Below are 15,070 nucleotides of genomic sequence, written 5' to 3' on the forward strand. Positions count from 1 at the left end.
TAGACTTTAGATAGCATATAAGTTGTTTCATTTTGTTGTTGATGTGTTGGTTTGGTTGAATAACTGAACTTAAAAGGACTTCCCTGGTGGGTCAGTTGGTAAAGAATCTACCTGCAATGCAGGAGACCTGTGTTCCATTCCTGGGTTGGGAAGATCCCCTGGAGAAGGAAATGGCAATACACTTCAATATTCTTGCCTGGGAAATCCCATGGACAGAGGGGCCTGGTGGGCTACAGTCATGGGGTCACAGAGAGTCAGACACAACTGAGCAAATAAACAACAACCACCACAAACTTAAAAAAGCAGACTAAATGGCAAAACATATATATATATATATATATATATATATATATATAAATTTGACAGAAAGTTCAGAACTGCATTAAGAATGTTTTTAAAGTGTTATTTATAGTAAAAACAATCCAGTCCCTGGTATTTAAATGAACCAAAGCTGTAACCATATTTTGCTTAATAATAATGTAGCTAATGAAATATAACAAATGGATACATGTTAATTCTGACTAGGAATCCAAAGCAGTGCAATGTAAACAATTATGATAAGCCCCAAATGCTGACCAAGACAGTTGTGGAACTGGTGAGCTTCCTGCAGCCTTCTTCGAATCTCCCCAGTGATGTTGTCAAGAGCCATAACCACCACTCTGACTCTTTCTCTCAGTTATCTCCATTATGGAAATTTGCCCCACAAATAACTCAACAGAAACAGAAGCCTAAATGAAGACAAATATTAATTTTAGTATTTTATCTAAGTGTAAGGAAATATACTTGAAAGAACCCAATGGACCCACCAAATAGGAATGAAAGTAAATTCTAGTATCCCAGCTTACTAAAATACAGGCAGTGGTTATAATGACAATTGTGAGGACCACACAGAGCTATGAAAACACTTATTAAACAGTGTCAAATGTAAAGGAATATACAATTATATTTCTGCTATAAATGCTGTTATTTCAGTGTAAAATTGTATGTGGCGATGATCAAGGATGGAAAAGAAGAAAAAAATGAAAGCAGTTACACCTTGGTGAGGTTATGAATGATCTTCCTTCTTTCTCAAATATTTAAAAAAATATAATTATGAATGTGTGTTTTAATGAAAAGAAAGATTTCCATTCCTACTTATCTCCATAAATAAAGAAAAATCTTCTAAATGTAACGTTCTATGAAATTTGAGTTGATTTAATTCTTGTTTAGAAATAAAAACTTCATATTTGTTTTCTATGCTAGTTATACCAAATTACCACAAACCACATAAAGTTTTTATCTTATGGTTTTGTAGGTCAGAAGTTAGACATGGGTCTCAGTGGGTGAGATCAAGGTGTTGGCAGGGCTGTGTTCTTTCTGGCCTCTCTAGGGCTTCCCTGGTGGCTTAGCTGATAAAGAATCCGCCTGCAATGCGGGAGACCTGGGTTTGATCCCTGGTTTGGGAAGATGCCCTGGAGAAGGGAAAGGCTACCTGTTCCAGTATTCTGGCCTAGAGAATTCCATGGACTGTATAGTCCATGGGGTCACAAAGAGTTGGACACGACTGAATGACTTTCACTAGGGAAGAAGAATCTGTTTCCTTGACTTCAGTTTCTATAGGCTGCCTGCATTTCTTGCCTCATAGCTCCTTCCTCCATTTTCAAAGCCAGCCATGGAAGGTTGAGTTCCTCTCACATTGTATCACTCTGGTTCTTCTGGCCTTTCTTCCACTTTCAAGGATGTCTGTGATTAAATTGGGCCCATCTCGATGATCTTTCTCTCTCAGAGTCAGGTGATTAGCAACTGTAATTGTATATGAAGCTTTCATTCCCTTTTACCAAGTAAGGTACCCTGTGAATCATTACTCTGCCTGCCATAAGCCCTTAGTCTATGCTGGATGTGGCGCCAGTTAATGTTGGGGAAGAGGGGAGGTAGGCTTAAAGATGATGCTCACGGTTAGAAGTTGAAGTCAGTCATGTAGAGGAACACCTACAATACAATGTGGATGGTGATTAGGGTTCTGGTAAATTAATATTCAGAGACTTGGGAGGGCAGCATGGTTCCTTTTAGCTGGAAGACTCAAGGTGGGGTGAGGGGGTTCATGGTGAATTGGCATTTGAATTGGGCCTTAAAGGATAGGTGGAATTTGGATACAGAAATTGGCAGAAGAAGCCTATGGCATTTCAAGTAATAGATATTAAATGAAAGTTAGTGAAATATCCGTTTTTGTAAGGGAAAGATATACAAACATTGACTTTTTAATTCAACCTCACGTGTCAAAGCAAAAGGCATGGAGATGAAAGACAGCAGTAAGTGTCACAGGAAAAACCCAGAAGTCTCTTCTACTTCCTTTCTAACTTAGCCAGAACTTCTAGTTTGTTTGTTTGTTTATCAGCTGTTCATACTCTTACTTTTTTCCTTACACAGCCTCTAAGGTGCCAGTTTTGCAGCTCCCTTCCAAGCAAAGTAGCCTCTTAGCAACTTTTTTTTCATGGTTTATAAAAGCTTCATGCTTTGAGCAGAACAAGTTCTGCTGTTTGGATTGGACCAGCTGGAGCTAAAGGCTGCCTACAGAGAAACTCCTACTGAACGCCAATCGTCTGGTCCTATCAGATTGTCTCTGCCTGGGACAGCTGAGCGGGAGAGGCCAAGAGAAGGCAGAACCCCAGGAGAGAGAGAGACAGACAGACAGACAGACAAGGTGAGCACTGGCTCAGAGTAGCTACTGCATCCACCCAATAAGCTCCTCATTACTGAAGATTTCCTGAGTGTGTATCTGTTTCTTGAAGTCAATGAAAATGGCCTTTGGCATGTTTTAAGGAGGCCCCATTAAACTTGAGTCTGTTGTGTTTGCAGGATATTTTGGTTATTAATGTTTTCCTATTGATTTGATTATTTATGAGCTACAAACACTCCTTCTGGCAGCCAAATGCTTCTCTTCTGCACCTTATCACACAGAGCTCCTATTTCCTGATTTTCAGATAACTACTTATAGAATTTTTTTCCCCCCAAGTCCTGGATAGACTCTATATCATATCACATCACATCGCTTTATGAGTCTGGATTCACAAAGGTGAGGCTGCCCTGAACCTCCATGGCTAAAGTCCAGAGGAGACAGCACCTGGTGGACAGTGTTGCCATGGACTCTGTCTTAATAACCAACTCGAAGTGGCAAAAATGGAAAGATAAGGTGAGAGTGAATTACAAGCCCTTGCAATCAAATTTGTGGGGTTCCCCCTATAAAAATAGAACTCTATTAAAACTCAAAGCAGAGGAGGACTCATGAAGGCTGCTGAGTTACAAGGCAGGTAAACCCATAAAGATAAAATAGTTTACTGGTTAACAAATTAATCCAGGAAAGAAAAAAGGCAACTAAATGAAAGAAGACACTGTTGCATGGTATTATTAGTGATTACTATTATAAGATGGAATAAAATGGAAGCAGACAGGAAGGTCAGAGAAAAGAAATGGTTTACAAAATATTTCTCAGAAATTTAGAAACAGGAAGATTTTGAATCAACCCCTCTGTATTATCACAGTCTTCAAAGAATTACAAAAAGGACGTTAGAAACAATAATCAGCAAAGTGGAAATCATTTCCAGCCAACGGGAAGAAACAGAAAACAGGTTTGCGGATGAGGGTAAAGCCAAAAACCCAAGAAATTCCATAAATTGTGCTTTAAAACAAGAGAGGGCCCTGAAGATTGGCAGAGTAGGAATACTCTTCAAGGTACAGGTAAATGTGAAGGAAGTGAAAAATAAAATAGAAGGAAAAGAAGAAGAAAATGAGAAAAATTTTCATAACAATTGAAGATGTATCATAGAAACAACTCAACAAAACCTGAAAGACAGACCCAAATAAGGGGGCACCTGGAGGGCTACCCTGGTGGCTCAGGTGGTAAAAAATCTGCCTGCAAAGCAGGAGACCCGGGTTTGATCCCTGGGTTGGGAAGATTCCCTGGAGGAGGGCAATGCAACTCACTCCACTATTCTTGCCTGGAGAATTCCATGGACAGAGGAGCCTGGCGGGCTACATACAGTCCATGGGGTCACAAAGAACTGGAGACGACTGAAGCAACCAACACACACACACACACACACACACACAGATAATTAGTGGCCAGAAATGCTTGAAGTCCATGTGGGAAGAAAAGATCTTAACAATATATGGAAGAAGAAAAATGTTAGCCTGTATAGCTCAACTTAAAAAATAGTACCAAATTTAGCAACAGCCACTCCAGGCAAAAGCAAAATATATGGTCGCTGAGTTTAATACTCCAACCAAAATAAGAGCCCAGGCCCAGATTTTGTTTCCAGCCAACATGTGTCTTTACATTTAAGGAGAAGAGAAGATGTTTGCCCACCTAGAAAGGCCACAACAATTAATCATTCTTGGTGCTGAAACAAAACATTCAGAGGTCAGAAAAATGTGTTATTCTCTTATCTCAGGTGGGGTTAAGATATGGACTGTGTTAGGTTGGGCAACCACCCATCCGGGTTATGCTGGGACTGAAATGTCCTCTAGCGTGAGACACTTGCTGTGCTGCAGATAAGACAGCCCTGAGCAGACTGGGAAGGTCCATCACCCTAGCACTAGTTTCCGTCACATGACAACCTAGGCAGGCTAATTAGGCTTGACAGTAAAATTAACACAGAGAATTCTCGAAACTCTTCAGGTACTGAATTTTCAAGTTTGTTGTTTTCTTCTGTCATCTAGGAAAATGTTCCTAGAATAGTCAGCATTTGATCATTTATTCATTCACCCAGTTAAATAGTGATTGCGGGCTTTTTCATGCCTTGGGCTGGGTGTGCAGTTCCAGTGGAAGCACATTTCTGACTTCATGGGGCTTAGAGGAAAAGCAGGAAAGCTGGGTGTGAAATACATAAACATGAAGGTATGTGTAATTGGAAATGTGATAGAAGGTGTGAAGGAAAAGGACAGCATGATATGATTGAGAGTGATTGAGGATGTCATTTAGACTGGAGGAGGGGCATTCTGGGTGGGAATGACCCTCTGAAGAAGGGACAGGAAAGCGGAGACCTGAGGGATGAGAGGAGAGAGGAGGCAGATGAAGGATGAAGCTGCAGTGGGGAAATGTATGTTGGGTAGAGATGGAAGACAGAGAGTGTTCCAGACAGAGGAGCAGCACATGCCAAGGCCCCAAGGCAGGAAGTAGCTTGGTGAGTTAAAGGAGTGGAGAGGAGGCTAGTATTTCTCTTAAATTCACCTGGAAGATCCGGAAGTACCAGGCGTGATTGTGGCATAGTGGTCCAAGCAGAGTTGAGAGAGAGAGAGAGAGAGAGAAAGTGGACCCAAGAAGCAAAGGCTAAATGTCAGTGGTGGATAATGATCCTTTTTGCCTACACCGTTCTTACAGAAATTTAAACAAATAAGTATAGCTACCCCGTGGTCTCTCTGATGAACACACATTATAAAAGGCTCTGAAACAAAGCTGAAAATAAGAGAATGACAGCGATTTAGAAGAATGTGTCATTATGGATAAAACTCTCCTTAATCTGAGAATTGCAAAAACGAAGGGAAAAAATACAAAGGCTGTTTCTAGATCTGCTAAGTGCCAGAAGAATAAGGAAGGTATTAAAATATGGGCAAAATTTTGGTACTCCTGGATGGTCCCATCTCCAGCTCTCTCTGTCTTGTGCTCGGTCGTGTCTGACTTTTTGCGACCCCATGGACTGTAGCCTGCCAGGCTCCTCTGTCCATGCGGATTTCCCAGGCAAGAATATTGGAGGGGGTTGCCATTTCTTTCACTAGGGGATCTCCTGACCCAGGGATCGAACCTGCATCCCTTGAGTCTCCTGCATTGGCAGGCGGGCTCTTTACCACTAGGGCCACCTGGGAAGTCCCCCCATCTCCAGAAGCCCCAGAAATGCCTGAATATTGCTCAAAGTGAAATGGAAAGTCCCTCAGTTGTATCTGACTCTTTGCAACTCCATGGACATACAGTCCATGGAATTCTCCAGGCCAGAATACTGGAGTAGGTAGCCTTTCCCTTCTCCAGGGGATCTTCCTAACCCAGAGATTGAACCCAGGGATCGAACCCAGGGATTGAACCCGGGTCTCCTACATTGCAGGCAGATTCTTTACCAGCTGAGCCACTGGGAAAGCCCAAGAATACTAGAGTGGGTAGCCTATCTCTTCTCCAGCAGGGTCTCCTGCATTGCAAGTGGGTTCTTTACCAGCTGAGCTACCAAGGAAGCCCAAATATTGCTTAAAGTGAAAGTGAAAGTCTTTCAGTCATGTCTGACTCTTTGTGGTCTTATGGACTATAGCCCACCAAGCTCCTCTGTCCATGGAATTCTCTAGGCAAGAATGCTGAAATGGGTACTCATTCCCTTCTCAAGGGGATCTTCCCGACCCAGGGATCAAACCCAGGTCTCTTGCTTTGGCAAGCAGGTTCTTTACTGTCTGAGCCAGCATGGAAGCTTTACAGTCACCGTAAAAAAATACTGGGACTTCTCTGGTGGTCCAGTGGTTAAGAATATGCCTTCCAATGCAGGGGAAACAGGTTCAATCCCTGGTCAGGGAATTAAGATCCCACATGCTGTGGAGCAACTAAGCCCACGTGCTAGAGAGCTCGTGTGTTACAATTAGAGAGAAGCCCAGCACATCACAGTGAAAGAGCCCCCCTGTGCCGCAACTAAGACCCGAATCAGCTAACAAATAAAATAAATAAATAATTTTAAAAAAGAGTCCCCAGAGAGCTATGCCAGGGGGGGACTCTGGCATAGGAAAGCAACATATTTATATTCTTGCTGAGTTTTTTTTTTTTTTTTTTTAATAGCACAAATGTATCCATGGCCTGTTAATTATTCAGGCATTGAGGCTAAACCTACAGGGAGGATTTTTCTATGCTTCTAAACTCCATCTTTGGACCGATTGAATGTTGCAAGTAAAATCTATGTGAAGATGTTGAAAATACATCTTACAGATTTGAAGATGGAAAAAAAGCAAGAATACTGGATTATAGAAACTCGTAATCATGTGGACAAGGTGGAATGAAACCCTGAGGATGAAAGTTAGCAACGATAGGAGTCTAATGGTCAGCCAGGAGGAGCTCAGTTCTGAGGATGGAGAAGGGCTAGAAGAGGACTGTCTGTTCAAGAATCTAGGCTCTGGCTAGTCACAGGCCACATGGGCCAAGGGGGGCAGCCACAATATGCACCTGGACACGTGTGGCCTCTGCCTGGGAGGCTGAGGCCCAGGTGGGTGAGGTGGCCATTTCACACAGTCCTCCAACAACTGCTCTTTCAATTAGGGATCTGTCTGGTGGCACAAGTCTCCGGACTGGGAAACATGTGCTACTCAGGGTTCTTGTCATCTCCTCCTTTGCTTCCAGAAGGTGGAACACAAGTTCTGAAACAGTGACATGTAACTCTCTCTCTCTCTCTGGTTAACTAAACCTCCAGGCACCTACATGTCAAACAGCACAGGGGAACATTTAAAGGAAAGTCAAGTATGTACTTGAAATGATTTTAAACATGAGGAAGTCTACACATTGTGTGGATTTTAAAATATAGTTCAAATGATGGTGTGACCTGACACTCTGAATTTTTATTTTGATTCTTGTCATAAAAGAAGACAAGAATTTTGTCTTGTCTAAAGACATAAAAGAATTTTCATTGTCATAAAAATTCCCATTAGATTTATTTTTATTTTATATACTTTAAAGAAATGCTGGAAGGTTTTATATGGTAAAACAGAATAAACAGAAGAGTCATGCATGAAGTCGGAGAAAGCAATGGCAACCCACTCCAGTGTTCTTGCCTGGAGAATCCCAGGGACGGGGGAGCCTGGTGGGCTGCTGTCTATGGGGTCGCACAGAGTCGGACACGACTGAAGCGACTTAGCAGCAGCAGCGGCAGTATGCATGAAGTCAAGGCCAGAGTTGATGAGCTTAGCCCATTGTCAGCGTTAATGAAAGGCAGCCGGGTCATGTGGAGCTAGTATTAAACAGAGCAGAGCGCAGACTCTGGGGTCAGAAGGACTTGGGTTTGAATCACACTCTGCCACTTAGTGTCTGCGTTGGTGCTGTCATATGAAGAATGTGCGAGTGATACTGACCTCAGGAGGATTAAACGGGATGTTGTACACAGAGCATTTAGCACAGGGCTGGGTATGTAATAAGCATTCAAGTTTATTATTATTGCTATTGTGGTTATTATTATTATTGTCAGTTCAGTTCAGTCGCTCAGTCGTATCTGACTCTTGGCAGCCCCATGGACTGCAGCACGCCAGGCTTCCCTGTCCATCACCAACTCCCGGAGCTTACTCAAACTCATGTCCATCGAGTCAGTGATGCCATTATTATTGTAGGATGCATGAAATCATGTTGTGAATCCTTACTAGTAACTGATTTTTAAAAATCAATTTAATAATAGACTTACGAGACAACTAATCCATTAAATTAGCAGGTCTGGTAAATATCCCCAAAAGCCAACAATTAAGTAGCAGACAGTGAAACCATCATTGTAAGTCAAGAAGGGATTTTTAACATCAAACCTTCAGTGTTACAAACTGAATGCCTGTGTCCCTTTCACACTTCCCATTTCAGTTGAAATCTTAACCCCAACGTGATGGTAGCTGGAGAGGTTCTGCTGTCATGAATGGACTTAGTGTTCTTAGACAAAGAGATGGGGCAGAGCTTGCTTCCTGTCTCTCTGCTCTCCACCAAGGGAGAAGACAACAAGAATTCAGCCATCTGCAAACCAGGAAGCTGGCTCTCACCACATGCCAGATCTGCTGGCACCTTGATTGTGGACTTCCCAGCCCCCAGCACTGTGAGAAATAAGTGTTTGTTGTTTAAGCCACCCAGTCTGGCAATTTGTTTTAACAGCCTGAACTAAGACACTAAGACAATAGGAGTCAAAAAAATAAGACAACAGTATCAGCCCAGTTGCTTAGAGGTGGTAAATTAATGCAGTATTCAGTATGTAAGAAATAATGCTAGATAATATCACCTACTTAGAATATGCAAAGCTAAAATGTCTCTGCCAAAAGGGAGACAACGATGAGGTTTTAATGAAAAGAACAAATAGGATAAGATGACAATAAGGAAGGAGAAAAAGCTAATAATAGATTAAGAATTAATCACACAGAGATGATGTTAACATGAAAATAAGCTTAAAAATGCACCCTATTTTTACAACCAGAAAATTAAAATAATTTATTAAAAATATCTATAGCATCTAAATCCCCCATGCCAGCAGAGGACATGCATAGAAGTATTGATAAGATTATGACATTGAGAGATTATTTTTAGCAATTAAAAGGTAATACTAATAAACATGAAAAAATATATCTAGCAAGAGTAGCAATCTCAAACATGGGAAAATAGGTCAGGAAAGAACCCAAATATATACAGAATACATGATACATCATATGTATCCATTTCTGAAGAAGTAGTTTTGTTTGGTGGTAACTATGAATCTAGCAATTCCAGACAGAAATATAAAACCAAGAAAATGGATAACATTTACAACAAGTTGGGTAGTGGTCGTTTTAGATACATGGCAATAAATTGCAGGATTTTTGTTTTTTGTTTTATTTAATGTAAACAATACAGTTTTGCTACTTTGTGATTTTAGCAAGCCTCAATTTCCTTTAAAAACATCAGATTATAGACACAAAGGTTGGAGATTATGGAATGTATTCAGGGAACAGCTCTTCTGGAAGACTATGGAAGAGAAGACTAACAATGCAGGCAGAGGTCCCCACACCGTCACTCTGTGTTCACCATTCACCAGGAATGTGCTATCAGACAGTTATCCTCATGTCACAGAATAATAAACTAAGGATTAAACAGTAATGTGTCCCAGGTCTCCCAGATAGCATCAATCAGTGATGGAGCCTGAATTTCAATCCATGCAGCCTGATTCAGAGCATCTGATCCTAACTGGAGAATTCAGCAGTGGACTATGAAATGTAAATCTTCTTTTACTTTCAGATGTCTTTAAGGCTGAAATGATATATATGATTTAGGAAGATCACTGTGGTCATGCTTGAAGAATAAACAAATCTGTCAACATGGTTTTTATATCTAGATGTCCATGCTAGTGACTTGTATTGTATTTGAAGGTGTTGATGAACTATTAAGTAACCAGGACTTGAAGCTTCAAGACCCTTGAGAGAAGGAGAACTCATTGAACTGAGCCAATCATTCTGCATTAGTTCTTCTCTCAAAGCATTTGCTGCATTGAAGAGATAAGAAACCCTTCTTCAGTGATCAATGCAAAGAAATAGAGGAAAACAACAGAATGGGAAAGACTAGAGATCTCTTCAAGAAAATTAGAGATACCAAGGGAACATTTCATGCAAAGATGGGCTCGATAAAGGACAGAAATGGTATGGACCTAACAGAAGCAGAAGATATTAAGAAGAGGTGGCAAGAATACACAGAAGAACTGTACAAAAAAGATCTTCATGACCAAGATAATCACGATGATGTGATGACTCACCTAGAGCCAGACATCCTAGAATGTGAAGTCAAGTGGGCCTTAGAAAGCATCACTATGAACAAAGCTAGTGGAGGTGATGGAATTCCAGTTGAGCTATTTCAAATCCTGAAAGATGATGCTGTGAAAGTGCTGCACTCAATATGCCAGCAAATTTGGAAAACTCAGCAGTGGCCACAGGACTGGAAAAGGTCAGTTTTCATTCCAATCCCAAAGAAAGGCAATGCCAAAGAATGCTCAAACTACCCCATAATTGTACTCATCTCACATGCTAGTAAAGTAATGCTCAAAATTCTCCAAGCCTGGCTTCAGCAATATGTGAACCGTGAACTTCCTGATCAAGCTGGTTTTAGAAAAAGCAGAGGAACCAGAGATCAAATTGCCAGCATCTGCTGGATCATGGAAAAAGCAAGAGAGTTCCAGAAAAACATCTATTTCTGCTTTATTGACTATGCCAAAGCCTTTGATTGTGTGGATCACAATAAACTGTGGAAAATTCTGAAAGAGATGGGAATACCAGACCACCTGACCTGCCTCTTGAGAAACCTATATGCAGGTCAGGAAGCAACAGTTAGAACTGGACATGGAACAACAGACTGGTTCCAAATAGGAAAAGGAGTACGTCAAGGCTGTATACTGTCACCCTGCTTATTTAGCTTATATGCAGAGTACATCATGAGAAATGCTGGGCTGAAAGAAGCACAAGCTGGAATCAAGATTGCCGGGAGAAATATCAATAACCTCAGATATGCAGATGACACCATCCTTATGGCAGAAAGTGAAGAGGAACTAAAAAGCCTCTTGATGAAGGTGAAAGTGGAGAGTGAAAAAGTTGGCTTAGAGCTCAACATTCAGAAAACGAAGATCATGGCATCTGGTCCCATCACTTCAGGGCAAATAGATGGGGAAACAGTGGAAACAGTGTCAGACTTTATTTTTCTGGGCTCCAAAATCACTGCAGATGGTGACTGCAGCCATGAAATAAAAGATGCTTACTCCTTGGAAGGAAAGTTATGACCAACCTAGATAGCATATTCAAAAGCAGAGACATTACTTTGCCAACAAAGGTCCGTCTAGTCAAGGCTATGGTTTTTCCAGTAGTCATGTATGGATGTTAGAGTTGGACTGTGAAGAAAGCTGAGCACCGATGAACTGATGCTTTTGAATTGTGGTGTTGGGGAAGACTCTTGAGAGTCCCTTGGACTGCAAGGAGATCCAACCAGTTCATTCTAAAGGAGATCAGTCCTGGGTATTCTTTGGAAGGAATGATGCTAAAGCTGAAACTCCAGTACTTTGGCCACCTCATGCGAAGAGTTGACTCACTGGAAAAGACTCTGAAGCTGGGAGGGATTGGGGGCAGGAGCAGAAGGGGACGACCGAGGATGAGATGGCTGGATGGCATCACTGACTCGATGGACGTGAGTCTGGGTGAACTCCGGGAATTGGTGATGGACAGGGAGGCCTGGCGTGCTTCGATTCATGGGTTCACAAAGAGTTGAACACGACTGAGTGACTTAACTGAACTGAACTGAAGAGTAACTAAGCAAATAGAAGTCTATTCCACTTCATGGATTAGAAGACTCAATATTATTTCTTCTCCCCAAGTTAGTTTATAGATTATTATAAACCTAATCAAAATGTCAGCAGATGTGTGTGTCGGTGAAAACAGGGTACTTCCAAAATTTGTAGGGAGACACAGAGGGCCAAGAATACCTAAAGTGATCTTGAATTATAAGACTGGAAGGCTACACTACCAAACAAAGCTATAGTAACTTCAAGAGTTTGTATTCTTAAGAGAGAGATAAACAAACCCAGTATAGAATAGAAAGTCCAGACACAGACTAACACTTGTCCAGTTACTTGATTTATGACAAAGGGAACATTGAAGTACAGTAAAAAAAAAATAAAAGATTTTTCTCTTTAACAAATTGTTCTGGGTCAACAGAATATTCATATGGAAAAATCATGAATTGGTCATCTACTTCACATCTTATACAAAAATTAATTCCAAGTGGATTATACTTAAAAATAAGACAGTTAAAATTAGAAACCTTCTAGAGGATAACATAGGAGAATACATTAATGACTTTGGAATAGACATAGGAGACATAGATATAGGAGAATACATTAATGATTTTAATTAATACATTAATACATTAATTAATACATTACATTAATACATTGGAATACATTAATACATAGGAGAATACATTAATGACTTTGGAATAGACATTAGGGTGGAAGCAGCACTCAACAAAAAGGAAAATTGGATGATATTAAAACTAAAAACTTTTGTTCATCAAATATACTATTGAAAGAGTGAAAAGCAAAGTACTAAGTCAGAGAAGATATTTGCAATAAGTGTATTTATAGACAATGAAGCTGTGTTCAGAATGTAAAAGGAACATGTACAATCAATAAGAAAAACAAAAACAACCCAATGTTTAAAAATGCAAAAAATCTTGAACAGAATTTCAAAGAAGAAGATATCCAAATAGCCAATAAGGACACGAAAAAGGGTTTAGGATCATTAGCCATTATGAAGATGAAAATTAAAATTCAGTTCGGTTCAGTCGCTCAGTCGTGTCCGACTCTTTGCGACCTCATGAATCGCAGCACGCCAGACCTCCCTGTCCATCACCAACTCCCGGAGTTCACCCAAATCACGTCCATCAAGTCAGTGATGCCATCCAGCCATCTCATCCTCTGTCGTCCCTTTCTCATCCTGCCCCCAATCCCTCCCAGCATCAGAGTCTTTTCCAATGAGTCAACTCTTCGCATGAGGTGGCCAAAGTACTGGAGTTTCAGCTTTAGCATCATTCCTTCCAAAGAAATCCCAGGGCTGATCTCCTTCAGAATGGACTGGTTGGATCTCCTTGCAGTCCAAGGCACTCTCAAGAGTCTTCTCCAACACCACAGTTCAAAAGCATCAATTCTTCGGTGCTCAGCCTTCTTCACAGTCCAACTCTCACATCCATACATGACTACTGGAAAAACCATAGCCTTGACTAGACGGACCTTTATTGGCAATGTCTTTTTTTCAAAAAATTCAAAAAAATGCTTTTGAATATGCTATCTAGGTTGGTCATAACCCTTCCTTCCAAGGAGTAAGCGTCTTTTAATTTCATGGCTGCAGTCACCATCTGCAGTGATTTTGGAGCCCAGAAAAATAAAGTCTGACACTGTTTCCATTGTTTCCCCATCTATTTGCCACGAAGTGATGGGACCAGATGCCATGATCTTCATTTTCTGATTGTTGAACTTTAAGCCAACTTTTTCACTCTCCACTTTCACTTTCATCAAGAGGCTTTTTAGTTCCTCCTCACTTTCTGCCATAAGGGTGGTGTCATCTGCATATCTGAGGTTATTGGTATTTCTCCTGGCAATCTTGATTCTAGCTTGTGCTTCTTCCAGTCCAGCGTTTCTCATGATGTACTCTGCATAGAAGTTAAATAAGCAGGGTGACAATATACAGCCTTGATGTACTCCTTTTCCTATTTGGAACCAGTCTGTTGTTCCATGTCCAGTTCTAACTGTTGCTTCCTGACCTGCATATAGGTTTCTCAAGAGGCAGGTCAGGTGGTCTGGTATTCCCATCTCTTTCAGAATTTTCCACAGTTTATTGTGATCCACACAGTCAAAGGCTTTGGCATAGTCAATAAAGCAGAAATAGATGTTTTTCTGGAACTCTCTTGCTTTTTCCATGATCCAGTGGATGTTGGCAATTTGATCTCTGGTTCCTCTGTTTTTTCTAAAACCAGCTTGAACATCAGGAAGTTCACGGTTCACATATTGCTGAAGCCTGGCTTGGAAAATTTTGAGCATTACTTTACTGGCATGTGAGATGAGTGCAATTGTGCGGTAGTTTGAGCATTCTTTGGCATTGCCTTTCTTTGGGATTGGAATGAAAACTGACCTTTTCCAGTCCTGTGGCCACTGCTGAGTTTTCCAAATTTGCTGGCATATTGAGTGCAGCACTTTCACAGCATCATCTTTCAGGATTTGAAATAGCTCAACTGGAATTCCATCACCTCCACTAGCTTTGTTCATAGTGATGCTTCCTAAGGCCCACTTGACTTCACATTCTAGGATGTCTGGCTCTAGGTCAGTGATCACACCATCGTGATTATCTGGGTGGTGAAGATCTTTTTTGTACAGTTCTTCTGTGTATTCTTGCCATCTCTTCTTAATATCTTCTGCTTCTATTAGGTCCATACCATTTCTGTCCTTTATCGAGCCCATCTTTGCATGAAATGTTCCCTTGGTATCTCTAATTTTCTTGAAGAAATCTCTAGTCTTTCCCATTCTGTTGTTTTCCTCTAATTCTTTGCATTGATCACTGAGGTAGGCTTTCTTATCTCTTCTTGCTATTCTTTGGAACTCTGCATTCAGATGCTTATATCTTTCCTATCTCCTTTGCTTTTTGCTTCTCTTCTTTTCACAGCTATTTGTAAGGCCTCCCCAGACAGCCATTTTGCTTTTTTGCATTTCTTTTCCATGGGGATGGTCTTGATCCCTGTCTCCTGTACAATGTCACGAACCTCATTCCATAGTTCATCAGGCACTCTATCTATCAGATGTAGGCCCTTAAATCTATTTCTCACTTCCACTGTATAATC

Source organism: Bos indicus x Bos taurus, chromosome 8, assembly GCF_003369695.1.
Source record: "Bos indicus x Bos taurus breed Angus x Brahman F1 hybrid chromosome 8, Bos_hybrid_MaternalHap_v2.0, whole genome shotgun sequence".
Taxonomy (NCBI): domain Eukaryota; kingdom Metazoa; phylum Chordata; class Mammalia; order Artiodactyla; family Bovidae; genus Bos; species Bos indicus x Bos taurus.